Source organism: Symphalangus syndactylus, chromosome 1, assembly GCF_028878055.3.
Source record: "Symphalangus syndactylus isolate Jambi chromosome 1, NHGRI_mSymSyn1-v2.1_pri, whole genome shotgun sequence".
Taxonomy (NCBI): domain Eukaryota; kingdom Metazoa; phylum Chordata; class Mammalia; order Primates; family Hylobatidae; genus Symphalangus; species Symphalangus syndactylus.
This window is the reverse complement of record NC_072423.2, coordinates 57,565,840-57,580,847: the sequence shown is the minus strand read 5'-3', so window position 1 is coordinate 57,580,847 and position 15,008 is coordinate 57,565,840. Positions and strand designations below refer to the sequence as shown.

At 35.4% G+C, this 15,008-nt stretch overlaps 1 pseudogene; it reads left to right on the top strand.

Annotated features, from left to right (window-relative positions):
- Positions 1–481: 481 nt before the first annotated feature.
- On the top strand, positions 482–579 carry LOC129461453 (uncharacterized; annotated as a pseudogene).
- Positions 580–15,008: the final 14,429 nt, after the last annotated feature.

Sequence of the window (15,008 nt, the reverse complement as noted above, 5' to 3'; positions counted from 1 at the left end):
GGTGACAAAATAATCTGTACAACAAACCCCATGGCATGAGTTTACCTATATAACAAACCTGCACTTGTAGCCCTGAACCTGTATTCAACATTGTAAGGGGGTTCTAGCCAATGCAATTAGACAAGAAAAGCAAATGAAAGACATTCCTATTGGAAAGCATGAGGTATAATATTTTTCTCATGATTTAATCATATATGTAGAGAATTTGATGGACTCTACAAAAACAGCCTATAAGAATGAAGAGTGAATTGATTTTTAACAAAGGTGTGTAAGTAATTCAATGGAGAAATATGGTCATTTTATTAAGTGTTAAGAAAACAGTGAATGATACAGGACACAAGATATGTGTCCTGTAATTCACTATGTACAATAATAGCAAATACTGAATTATGCGGGATACACGGTGAATAGACAAAGATCAATTATGTTTCTGTAGACTAGCAATGACTGATAAGAAATTTTCTAAAAAAATAAAAACACTGCTCACTTTGACAGTACACCTACTAATATTGGAATAATACAGAGTAGACTAGAATGCACAAGAATGACATGCAAATTTGAGAAACATTACATATGTGTGAGATACATATTATATGAAGTACCTGACATAGATAAATTCATAGAGGTACAGTGTAGAAAGGTAGTTATTAGGGGTCGGGTCAGGGAGGGAATGGGGAGTTATTGCTTTATGGATACAGATATTCATTTTGGGAAGATGAAAAATGTTCTGGAGATGGGTGGTGGTAATGGTTGCCCAACAATGTGAATGTACTTAATGTCACTGTAGTATACACTTAAAATGGTGAAAACGTAAACTTTAAGTTATGTATCTTTTTTTTTCACATACTTTAAGTTCTGAGATACATGTGCAGAACATACAGGTTTGTTGCATAGCTATACACATGCCATGGTGGTTTGCTGCACCCATCAACCTGTCACCTACATTAGGTATTCCTCCTAATGCTATTCCTCCCCCAGCCCCCCAACCCTTGACTGGCCTCTGTGTGTAATGTTCCCCTCTCTGGGTCCATGTGTTCTTATTGTTCAACTCCTACTTAGGAATAAGAACATACAATGTTTGGTTTTCTGTTCCTCTGTTAGCTTGCTGAGAATGATGGTTTCCAGCTTCATCCATGTTGCAAAGGACATGAACTCCCCCTTTTTTATGGCTGCATAGAATTCCATGGTGTATATGTGCCATATTTTCTTTATCCAGTCTATCCTTGATGGGCATTTGGGTTGGTTCCAAGTCATTGTTATTGTGAATAGTGCTGCAATAAACATACATGTGCACATGTCTTTATAGTAGAATGATTTCTAATCATTTGGGTGTATACCCAGCAATGGGATCACTGGGTCAAATGGTATTTCTAGTTCTAGATCCTTGAGGAATTGCCACACTGTCTTCCCCAATGGTTGAACTAATTTACACTCCCGCCAACAGTGGAAAGCATTCCTTTTTCTCTACACCCTCTCCAGCATCTGTTGTTTCCTGACATTTTAATGATTGCCATTCTAACTGGTGTGAGATGGTATCTCATTGTGGTTTTGATTTATATTTCTCTAATGATCAGTGATGATGAGCTTTTTTTCATGTTTGTTGGCCACATAAATGTCTTCTTTTGAGAAGTGTCTGTTCATATCCTTTGGAGATTTTTGAAGGGGTTTTTGTTTTTCTCTTGTAAATTTGTTTTTCTTTGTAGATTCTGGATATTAGCCCTTTGTCAGATGGATAGATTGCAAACCTTTTCTCCCATTCTGTAGGTTGCCTGTTCACTCTGATGATAGTTTCTTTTGCTATGCAGAAGCTCTTTAGTTTAATTAGATCCCATTTGTCAATTTTGGCTTTTGTTGCCATTGATTTTGGTGTTTTAGTCGTGAAGTCTTTCCCCATGCCTATGTCCTGACTACTACTGCCTAGGTTTTTTTCTAGAGTTTTTATGATTTTAGGTATCATGTTTAAGTCTTTAATCTATCTTGAGTTAATTTTTCTACAAGATGTAAGGAAGGGGTCCAGTTTCAGTTTTCTGCATATGGCTGGCCAGTTTTCCCAACACTATTTATTAAATAGGGAATAATTTCCCCATTGCTTGTTTTTGTCAGATTTATCAAATATCAGATGGCTCTAGATGTGTGGTGTTACCTCTGAGGCCTCTGTTCTGTTCCCTTGGTCTATATATCTGTTTTGGTACTGGTACCATGCTCTTTTGGTTATTGTAGCCTTGTAGTATAGTTAGAAGTCAAGTAGAATGATTCCTCCAGCTTTGTTCTTTTTGCTTAGGATTGTCTTGGATATACAGGCTCTTTTTTGGTTCCACATGAAATTTAAAGTAGTTTTTTCTAATTCTGTGAAGAAAGTGAATGGTAGCTTGATGGGGATAGCATTGAATCTATAAATTATTTTGGGCAGTGCAGCCATTTTCACAATATTGGTTCTTCTAATCCATGAGCATGGAATTTTTTTTTCCATTTGTTTGGGTCCTTTCTTATTTCCTTGAGCAGTGGTTTGTAGTTCTCCTTGAAAAGGTCCTTCATATCCGTTTTAAGTTGTATTCCTAGATATTTTATTCAATTGTGAATGACAATTGTGAATGACAATTGACTCATGATTTGGCTCTCTGTTTGTCTATTATTGGTGTATAGGAATGCCTGTGATTTTTGAACACTGATTTTATATCCTGAGACTTTGCTGAAGTTATTTATCAGCTTAAGGAGATTGGGGCTGAGATGATGGGGTTTTCCAAATATACATTCATGTTATCTGCAAACAGAGAAAATGTGTCTTTCTTTCTTTCTATTTGAATACCATTTATTTCTTTCTCTTGCCTGATTGCCCTGGCCAGAACTTCCAATATTATGTCAAATAGGAGTGGTGAGAGAGGGCATCCTTGTCTTGTGCTGGTGTTTAAAAGGAATGCTTCCAGCTTTAGCCCATTCGGTATGATAATGGCTATGGGTTTGTCATAAATAGCTCTTATTACCAAGGCCTTTTCTGCATCTATTGAGATAGTCACGTGGTTTTTGTCATTGGTTCTGTTTATGTGATGTATTACATTTTTTGATTTGCATATGTTGAATCAACCTTGCATCCCAGGGATGAAGCTGACTTGATTGTTTTCAACTTGACTGTTTGATGGGCTGCTGGATTCGGTTTGCCAGTATTTTATTGAGGATTTTCTCATTGATGTTAATCAGGGATATTGGCCTGAAATTTTCTTTTTTTTCTGTGTCTCTGCCAGGTTTTGGTATCAGGATGATGCTGGTCTCATATAATAAGTTAGGGTGAAGTTCCTCTTTTTCTATTGTTTGGAATAGTTTCAGAAAGAATGGTTCCAGCTCCTCTTTGTACCTCTGGTAGAATTTGGCTGTGAATCTGTCTGGTCCTGGGCTGTTTTTGGTTGGTAGGCTCTCAATTACTGCCTCAATTTCAGAACTTGTTATTGGTCTACTCAGAGATTCTACTTCTTCCTGGTTTAGCCTTGGGAGGGTGTATGTATCCAGAAATGTATCCATTTTTTCTAGATTTTCTAGTTTATTTGCATAGAGGTGTTTATAGTATTCTCTGATGGTAGTTTGTATTTCTGTGGGATCAGTGGTGATCTCCCCTTTATCTTTTTTTTTATTGTGTCTATTTGATTCTTCTCTCTTTTCTTCTTTATTAGTCTGGCTAGAGGTCTATGTATTTCATTAATCTTTTCAAAAAACCAGCTCCTGGATTCACTGATGTTTTGAAGGTTTTTTCATGCTCTATCTCCTTCAGTTCTGCTCTGATTTTAGTTATTTTTTGTCTTCTGCTAGCTTTTGAATTTGCTTTCTCTTGCTTCTCTAGTTCTTTTAATTGTGATGTTAGGGTGTCGATTTTAGATCTTTCCTGCTTTCTTCTGTGGGCATTTAGTGCTATAAATTTCCCTCTAAACACTGCTTTAGCTGTGTCCCTGTGATTCTGATATGTTGTGTCTTTGTTCTCATTGGTTTCAAAGAACTTCTTTATTTCTACCTTAATTTTGTTATTTACCCAGTAGTCATTCAGGAGCAGGTTTTTCAGTTTCCATGTAGTTGTGCAGTTTTGAGTGAGTTTCTTAATCCTGAGTTCTAATTTGATTGCACTGTGGTCTGAGAGACTGTTATGATTTCCATTGTTTTGCATTTGCTGAGGAGTGTTTTACTTCTAATTATGTGGTCAATTTTAGAATAAGTGTGATGTCGTGCTGAGAAGAATGTATATTCTGTTGATATGGGGTGGAGAGTTCTGTAGATATCTATTAGGTCTGCTTGGTCCAGAGCTGAGTTCAAGTTCTGAATATCCTTGTTAACTTTCTGTCTTATTGATCTATCTAATATTGATAGTGGAGTGTTAAACTCTCCCACTATTATTGTTTGGGAGTCTAAGTCTCTTTGTAGGTCTCTAAGAATTTGCTTTATGAATCTAGGTGCTCCTGTATTGGGTGCATATATATTTAGGATATTTAGCTCTTCCTGTTGCATTGATCTGTTTACCATTATATAATGCCCTTCTTTGTCTTTTTTGATCTTTGTTGGTTTAAAATCTGTTTTATCAGAGACTAGGATTGCAACCTCTGCTTTTTTTTTTTCTTTCCATTTGCTTGGTAAGTATTCCTCCATCCCATTATTTTGAGCCTATTTATGTCTTTGCACATGAGATGGGTCTCCTGAATACAGCACACAGATGGGTTTTGACTCTATCGAATTTGCCTGTCTGTGTCTTTTAATTGGGGCATTTAGGCCATTTACATTTAAGGTTAATATTGTTATGTGTGAATTTGATCCTGTCATTATGATGCTAGCTGGTTATTTGCCCATTAGTTGATCCAGTTTCTTCATAATGTTGATGGTCTGTATAATTTGGTAACTTTTACCACAGTAAAAAAAAAAAAAAGAAATCAAAGAAATAACACATACATTAGCATTGAGCAATATAAAATCCTTAGAGATAAATAGCCAAAGTGTTTTGAAAAGAAGAACTTACATTATCAATTTCAAGACTTACTGTAATCTTCAGCAATCACAATTTTGTGTCAAGATAAACACGTAGATCAAAGGGACAAAATAGAGTCCAGACATAGACCAGTCCCCATATGGTCAACTGACTTTCAACAAAGATGCATAGGTAATTCGGCAGAGACACTATAGTTCTTCTATTAATAGTGTTGAAAACATTAGATATTGGATATCTATTTGCAAAAATATAAACTCCAATTCATACCTCTAAAAATAAACAAAATTTTACTCAAAATAGATTACAGACATAAATATAAAACCTAAAAATATGAAATTTTTAAAAGAAAACATAAAATAAGATTTTTTATAACTTTGAGTTAGGCCAAAGTTTCTCAAATGCCTCACTATTGAATTGCATAATTTTTTATTGCAGGAGGCCGCCCTGTGTGTCATAGCATATTTAATGGTATTAATGGCCTCCCCCCACAAGATGCCTATCGTGTTCCTCTTGTGACACCAAAAGTGTCTGCAGACGTTGCCAGTGTTCTGTGGATGGAAATATTTCCCATGGTTGAGAACTATGTGTTTAGAGAAAGGGTGTTTTATCTATCATGTCAAAAGCACAAACAATACAAGAAAAAAATTGATGAATAGAACTTTATTATAATTAAAAATTTCTGTTCTTCAAAAGACACTATTAAGAGAATGAAAAGGCAAGACAAGCCACAGGCTTGGAGGAAATATTATCAAATCACGTATCTGAAAAAAAAAGGACTTGAATGCAGAATATATAAATAACTCTTAAACCTCAGTAAGTAAACACATATTACAATAAAAAGCAGCAAAAAATTTGAAGATACTTCATTAAAGAAGATAAATGGCTCAATTATACACTCCATAGTATATTTCAAAATATCATATTGTGTGTGACAAATATATATGATTTTGTTTGTCAATTTAAAAATGTTTAAAGTATATGGGTAGTGTATCAAGCTCCTTTTTATTGCTATAAGGAAACATCTGAGGCTGAGTAATTTATAAAGAAAAGAGGTTTATTTGGCTCATAGTTCTTCAGGCTGTACAGAAAGCATAACATTGGCATCTGATCAGCTTCTGGTGAGGCTTCAGGGAGCTTTTACTCATAGCAGAAAGCAAAGTGGGACCCAGGTATTATACGGCAAGAGGGAGAGCAAGGGGGTATGGGCAGGTGTCACACTCTTCTAAACAACTGGATCTTATGTGAACTACCATGGCTACCACTCACTCATCACCAAGGAGATGATGCTAAGCCATTCATAAGGGTTCTGCCCCCATGATTCAAACACCTCCTACCAGGCCCCACCTCTAATACTGGGATTACATTTCAACATGGAATTTGGATGGAACAAATATCCAAACCATATCAGATAGCAAATGAGCACATAAAAAGGTACTTAACATAATTTGTCATTAGGTAAATGCAAATTAAAACCAGAGTGAGATGCCCCTATGTAGCTATGATAGCATCTAAAATCATACTGACGAATGATACCAAGTATTGGCAAGAACATGGAACAACTGGAACTCTCATGCTTTGCTGATGTAAACTGCTAAAATAACTTTGAAAAATAGTTTGGAAATTTCTTAAAATATTAAATTTATGCCTACCATATACTCATTCATTCCATTCCACTTATGAGAAATGAAAGTATATATCTATATAAAAATATTTTAAAAAATTGAAAATTTTTGCCTTTTAAAAATAATCTAAATCTGGAAAGTACCCAAATGTCCATCAACATGTGAATAAAGATTTGTGAACTACCCACACAATAAAATACTACACAGCACTAAATAGGAAAGAACTATTGATCCACATACAAACATAGACGAGTCTCCAAATAGTTATGCTGAGTGAAAGAAGCCAGATATGAACGACAACATATGAAATAATTCCATCTATATAATATTCTAGAAAATACAAATTAAAATGTCAGAAAGCAGATCAATTATGGCCCAGGGATGTGAGGGCTAGAGGGGTGGGATGTAGGGATTCTAAGTGGGTAGAAGGAAACTTTTGGGGGTTATGGATACATTCATTAAATGGACTGTGGCAAAGGTTTTGTAAGTGTATGCATATGTCACTTTATTATGTGTCAATTATACCTCAATAAAACTGTAAAAAGATAAGGAAGGGGGTTTGATTACTTAATAGAATACATAAGTAACTCTATCTCTCTACTGAAGACTTAACATTTGCATTATTGTGTTACATATTTGAAATGCCTTGTAGCATTTTACTTAGTTTAAACTAGCATTTTTTCAATGCATTATATATTAGGATCCTTCACTCGACATTTTTTCTTTTCATGTAATATCTATCGTTATCCTCGAGTACCAGTTATGGTACAGATCTCACTTTAGAAAACAGCGGTCTTGAGCTGTAAGCAATGGCACAGTGTCTGACTGGAAATTACAATTATCGAGAGGGTAGCCACGATATTTGGGTAAAGGCCTACTGAGAATTAAGTAGATTCTATGCGAATTTTTACTTGGATATATACATGTACCATGGTAGCAAGTAAGTCCAAGCAGGCATTAGGAAAAAAGTTAGTGTCAAGATGATAGCTAAATTCCAGAAGGTCAGCATCCAAGAAAGGGACAGGAATTTAAAAGAAATAGTAGATGGACAAAAGAAGCATAGGTGAGCACTAGATGTCAGGATACTTAAAATAATTTGCATAACGGGAAGGTTCCACACTAGGCTTAGCCAGAATAAGACTTGTGGGTAGAGTGAAAAAAAGTGATTTATTTGAGAGAAGACCTAAGTAAAAATTAAAGCATATGCTGAAAAATGAGTATTTTTTGAAAAGATTTGCATTGATCATATATTGCATTGATCATATACAGTCCTAAAATTTATGATTATTTCATCAGACAATTTTTCTGAGAAATGCATTTATTGCAATGACAGGGCTTGATATAAGTATACTCTGATCACTAAAATCAAATGGTACTTTGAGGAATTAGATCTAGTAGCCTTCTACAAAGTTTCAATGTGATATCTCTGAAGTGTTTGCATTCACTCAATGTTGAATTAAAAAAGAAGTCTGTAGACAAAATTCTAAACATCACCTGACTCTCCTACTACTTCTCTTTCCAAATACGTTCCTTTTCTTAATTATTACTCTTCCAGGATAAATAGACAATAAGACTGACAAATCAAACAATCAAACATATTAGGGTATTTGGGGGTTTAGTTGGCAGCTTGTTGCAAGTTCTTCCAAATCTGTTTTAATATTAAACCATAGGAATACATTGAATCTAGTAAACACAATAATAACATACTTTTTCCGTTCAAACTTCACTAATAAATCCTTGTCCTTTCAATGTAAGAACAGAGACTCTTTCTGACTAAGAATCCCGTATTTACAGTAAAACACCAAAATGTTGATGTACTTGTCTTTTTATTTATTTATGTTTTCTTCTAGATGAGATATTGGTAGAGAGTACAGTGAACATTGTACCTTGGCTGGGTTCCTTATACTCACACTCTAAGGTAAGAAATCAGCTATGTGTTATTTACTAAGAAAATGCTCCCAGGAGAAACCCATATGGGAATGGAGAAAGCAGGGCTTGATCTTGGAAGAAGCCAAGCAAAGGTAAAATTCAGGCGAAGTCTCAGTCTCAACCTGATTGCACAGGGAAGCTGTGAAGTGTAGATCAGGACTCAGAATTTGTCCCCAGTTCAGTAAAGGGAGCTAGGCTTTTATAATTCTGCACCAGTCATTGGCTAAAAGCTACCCTGGAGGGACATAAATTCCCAGGCACCTGTGGCTCCCACCACTGGTGGGCAAAGCAGCTCTAGTAGTCCAAGGACATTCCTCCAAAACAAGTTGAAAGGGTAGGTGTAAAGCCCTTAGAAGCTGAGGCATTTTGGTCTGAACACTGAGAGTGCCCACTACAAGTGAGTTGTGAGTGTATGTGAATCCAATGGAGTGAGCTAAGATTCACTGGGGGTGGGGGTGGTGTGTCTTGTCAGTGTTGTTTTAAAATCAAGCACAGAAAGCATTCAGTGGTTTTGTTGCCAAGTGTACAGCATCCATTTCCAAGTCTTACTTCAAGAATTTACATTTTTCTGTGTTCCTAAGAAGAATGATAAAAGCAGAAGAAGAAAAATTTTTATTTCCACAGAGACAGGCTAATTTTTTTATTTTAGGACAGTAAGTAATATACAATGATAAGCCTTTGCAATTCATAAATATTTTCCTATTTATTATATGTGATGGCTGAGTTAAATAATTTATTCATATTTTAATCAAATTCCATTTACTTTTCCCTTAAATAGAGTAGGTCAGAAGTTCAATAACAAAGAACTTTTTTCAACTGGTTATTTTTGAAAGGCTTCCTATAATGAATATCCAGTTGAAAAAAACTTAACCCTTAAATTCTTTAAGGCAATGTATTTCAGGTTATGATTCCAGGATCACTTACATCAAAAATGCTTGGGGAATTGTTAAAAAACCTCCATAAATCCTACCCTAGGGCTCCTGATTCCTGATGGTGAGATCTTGAGTATGCCTTTTTACAAAAGATTCCTAGATGCCTACATATATACAGGAATGAAAACCTCTGCTGTAAATGGTAGAGATGTTATATACAGGTGTTACTTAAAAAAAAATGGAAGCTACTAGAAGGATTTACTGAAGCAGATTAAGCAGAAGAAAGTTCAGAGAAAAGTTCAGAAGTAAAGCTCTGCCCTATTACTTTTCTTAAGTTTTGTAGTGGCTGCCAGGTATTTTCCCCACTTTCAGCACTGCTTCTCTTCCAATCCAATTTCCATTTCTGCTGATAGGCCACCCTCCTTAAGGCATAACTCTAATCATGCTTTACTTGTTCCCCAAATAGCCATGCCTAATAAAGGAAATCCAAATGCTTGAACCTGATCCTTAAGGACCTTAAATTACAGCTCCAATGTATATTTTCAGTCTTATCTTTCATACGTTCCTTAAAATCCTCTCAAATTCATCTACTCACATCCATTCGTATAGTTTTTGAATTGTTTAAATCCTATTTGTCTATTACCTTACTACATTATCTTCCATATCTGCCTCAAAGGCCAAGAACCAATGTCATCTTTTGGTAGCTATAAGTGTCCGCTCTAGCTTAGGCTCTGTCTTTCCAATGAACTTCCAAGCGATTTTGGATTACATCAGTCACATGCACTTTTATGGTCTTGTCTTATGGTTATTTTGTCTCACATTTATTCCACCTTTATTTAATGTAGGGTCATCCTCATTAAATTCTGAGCCTATTTATTATATAAATTTGTATTCCTCACAGCACGAACTTGTCTTTTTATTAGGTTTAGCAAATAGTTTAATAATAATAATAAAATAACAGATTATAGAATCTACTAAGGACTTCCAGTATTAGTTTTACTGGCTAACAATTCATTTTAGTCTTACAAATAACTATCCATCTCATCTACAGCTATACCCACTCCATACATAATCCCCATAAATCATCCCTGAAACCATTCCATATAAACATGTAATCTAAGTTAATGCTTCCTGGTTACCAAAAATAGATTCATTCCAAATAAAAATTCATTGGCCCACTCCAATCTCTTTATTTCAAACTTATTTTCACCTTGAACACTACCTATATTAAAATTAAGGTTTACTACAGCTCTGTCCTGAATGTTCTATTTTTACTCTATAATAAAATTGAAGACTTCGACTGTTCAAGATAATAATCTCAGTTTCCTCAACCAGTGTTGTGGAAATTGACACCTGGCCTTTGTCTTATCAAGACTTGAGCAGTAAAAAAGACTCAGCATTTAATTTTATAGTAATTTGAGAATGTAAGATAATAACTGAAGTGTTGATTGGTTAACATTTTTCTCATGAAGCATGCTATTAAATATTTTTATCATCACCATTTCTGGGACTCTGTTAAGAACTCTTTTTGGTAGACTACAAGTAGGGTGCAGTGTATACTGCTCGGATGTTGGGTGCACCAAAAATCTCACAAATCACCACTAAAGAACTTAATCATGTAACCAAACACCACCTGTACCCCAATAACCTATGGGAAAAAAAGAACTCTTTTTGGAATAAACTGTAAACTTTACATATCTTTGTCAAAAAATTGTAATTTACTGTAAAAATTATGTAATATCAATTTTAGGAATATATATACATTTTGCTGCTCTGATTTTAAGATAAATGTGGAATTAAATTTGGTAGATAAATGTACATTAATCTTGTACTAGCTATTTCAATTTTCAGTTACCATACTGTGAATAGCTTTAATAGAATCTATGATTCAAGTATTCTTAGCATTCTTTTTTTACTTTAGAAATAGCTACTGTGAAATGTAAAAATGTATTTTAAAAGACTGCAAACATTAATCAAAGCTAGATCATAGCATGTATTTTTGTATGGGCAGGAAGCTTTCTGTTAGTTTAAAGAGAAAAAGAAATTGTTTTAGGAAGTAGAAATGTAAAGTTAGGATTATTGTTTTAATCTAAATAAATCACATACTTATTAGAAATACAGTAAAGGAATAAATAGCATACTTGCAACTGTGCAATAACATATATGAATCTCTGCTACTAGTTCTGAGCATATGTTATGCTTTTGATCCAGCTTGGTTTAGAGAGTCACCTAAATTCCTAGTCTGATTTATATACACCTCTCCTGTGATGGCCCTAGGAATCTGCAATACTTCTATCACAATAAACTTAACGTTAACTTTTTTGCTTTATGTCCCCAGTATGAGGCAGTACTGTCAAGGGGTAGATGCTTAATACATAATTAATAAGTAAATGAATTCATTTCATGATTTATAAATAAAATAAAATAAACGTGTCATAAAGAAAAAGTGAAAGAAAGTTTTGCCTGTCAATTTTCCCATATTTAGAAATGTTATAAAAAGCTACTGGAAGCATCTACTAAGGCAAATCTCAGGGTACAGAGATGTATAGAAAGTGGCCTCTGCTCTCCAGTTTTTTATCCAATAGGACAACTGAGACACTATCCACACACAGCAAGGGTGCAAGACATTACTCATAATGTTGATATGGGTGTTGGTCCTGCCTGCATCCCTCCCTCCCTGCCTTTCTTTCTATCTTTTCATTTTAAGAGACACACAGTCAATGGAGAAGAAACTTGAAGAAGGAAAAAGTGACTACTCATTGAGGTAATCAGAGGGTGCTGTTGAAGCATCAAGGTTGCTACCTAGAGGCAAGAGTGGGAAAGGAGTAAGGATTGGCATGAACAAAGCATTGCTGGTAGAATAAGGAACACACACTTCTGGTACAGGGGGCAGCACAGATGATGAAAGGTAGCAGAGATGAGAGGATTGTGGCCAGAAATCCAACCAGGTTATAGGGACATAAGGAGCAGGTACTTTAGGAGTGAAAGAAGGATAGCTGGGATGTCATGGAGCAATGCTGTGTGGTGCCCATCAGAAGAAGTGAGAACATCACCCAGGGAATAGAATGTAAACAGGGAAGCCTTCTGCCAATTACTGTGAAGCACAACGGAATATATTACATGTGTTATTTTGATTAGGGGGATATTTTAATGCTTTATTAATTAGTGATGAAAAGGAAAATATACAATTTTGATGCTTCATTGACTTCAAACTTTTATGTGGCACAGAATTGACTTTTAACATGATAATTATGGAAAAACTTAAGTTTAGGGAAACAATAAAAGAAACTTGGGTGAGGTAAACTAAAAATCAGCAAAGTCTGGTGTTATGAATAGTCTGAATATTTGTGTCTCCTCAGAATTCATTCATTTATTGAAACCTAATGCCCAATGTCCCAAGTATAGAAGGTAGGGGCTTCGGGAAGTGATTAGCCTGTCAGGGCAGAGACTCGAGAGAGCTAGCTGCACCTTCCACTATGTGAGGATGCCATGAGTAGGTGCCATCTATGAACCAGAAAGCAGACACTCACCAGACACTTGGCACATCTGTAAGTGCCTTAATCTTGGATCTGCCAGCCTCCAGAACTAGGAAAAACAAATTTCTATTGTAAGTTACCCAGTCTAAGGTTGTCACAGCCCAGAAACACTAAGATAGCTGTTTACTTCTTATTTGACCCAAGCAAAGCTTATAGTAGGTTTGAACTTATTTTCTTAGAAATAAGGACACCTATGGAAAATAACTATTCTCCTTCATATCACATTTGTTATGTTAATTTTACATAAACACTTTACATACCAATAGTAAGAGGTAATTAATTATGTTCATATTTTACCAACACCTCTATATGTAAATAGTATATATTTAGTATATTGGCTGTAAGTAATGTCTTAGTCTTGTGAATAATTTGAAATAAACTCATTTGACATTGCCTGAATTGATTTTTGTTCATCAATCAGTTTTCTGTGAGACATCATTATTCTGTGACATAAATTCATGTAACTCACAGAAACTAAATTTTCTGTAGTTTCTGTGAGTTACATGAATTTCCTATGCCTGTCAGAATAAAAAGATAGAAATGTTTCCATCATGCTAAGATGATGGAACCCCTAAAAAGTAGATAAAATCATTGCTATAGAGTGAACTATATGATCTGCCCAGATTACTGTGGTTCTGTCTTCACCTTTCCCTTGCATTGCCTCATGCCTTATAATACTTGGCATCCATCAATTCCCCGCTGCTTGTGTGTCCTTTGTTATGGCATCCTACTTCCACCTTTTTAGATTTATATTTCTAATTTATCTACCATTACCACTGCCATCAATATTTTTCTGCTCTGTGACCTAAAGCTTAAAGTAGGCTTCTGCTTTTCAAGATGACAACTTATATGACATTCTTTCTCTTGTGCTCCATGAAACAATGACAAATTTCTTTAATCACCTTCTTCACTCTTCTCTTTCTGTAAATATCTACTAAATGAATGTTTGCTTGGCTTTCAATTCACAAGCCTCTTCTCATGCCATAGTTTTCCTGGATGACCATTTCATTCTTGTAATTTCCGCCCACCTCTGTTCTTACGGCCTTTGGTCTTATAGATAGATGTAGTTCCCTCTTGTGCTCAAACACACATTGCCAGCTTCCTGCTAAGCACCTTTTAGGTCTCCCTCAGATCCTTCTAATTCAACATGTACAACATTGAATTAAGTGTCTTTATTTACAACTCCTTCCTTCCCTTTTCTTCTCTGTCACTATTCCTTCCTCTTTCCTCTTTCACTATTCCTTCCTCTTTCCTCTTTCACTATTCCCTATTCCTTCTCTTTCTTTTCCATTTAACCCCACAAATGTTGAATGCCAAAGGATATAATAATAACCTAAACAAAGTTTATGCCTCATGGGCATAACAGTCAGATAGAATGAAATAATTCTCAACAGACCAATATGTTGGTCTAATAAAGAATGAAATTGAGATAATATAAATGTCAAAAGATAAGCTTCTGTAATACCAGCTTGATGATGCTCTCTATTAACTTGCAGCAGCTTGCAATTCTGACAACACTTTGTTTGGACGCCTTTCCAGAAGCACACTTGTAGTGCCTACCCTCCCCTCTCCCCCACCTCTGCACCTGCAGGTACTGGGCAAAGGTGTAAATAGAGAATTTGATTAGAGGTTCTCCTTCTATGGTCTGCCAAATTATGAAGGACTTCTAGTTGGTTCAAAAGCCTCTTCGATTAAAAAAAGTCAATCAAAACTATGAAGTTAGAGTCAGCAGAAAAATCCATCCATTGTGAACCTTTTCCCCTAAAGCTCCACATTAGTGTTAATTAAATCAGCAAGACTTGGTTGTCCATGTGCCACTTTGCGAGCCTTCCCAGGTGAGGCTTTTGCAGAGCAAAGCTAGAAAGAACTGTGCTACCACATTTTTTTAAAAAAAATCAGTAGTTGACACAAATTTTGCAATCCTAAAACTTTGAAAGCATGCTATGAATTCTACCAAACCATTGGCCTGTAAACTTTGTTTAAAGATACAATGCAAATAACTCTACACCTCTAAGTGTACAGCAGGCCAATTTTATCCCCATTTGTCAAGGGATTCTTGTTAATTAGAATCTGTGGGCTGTGTTGAGCTGAA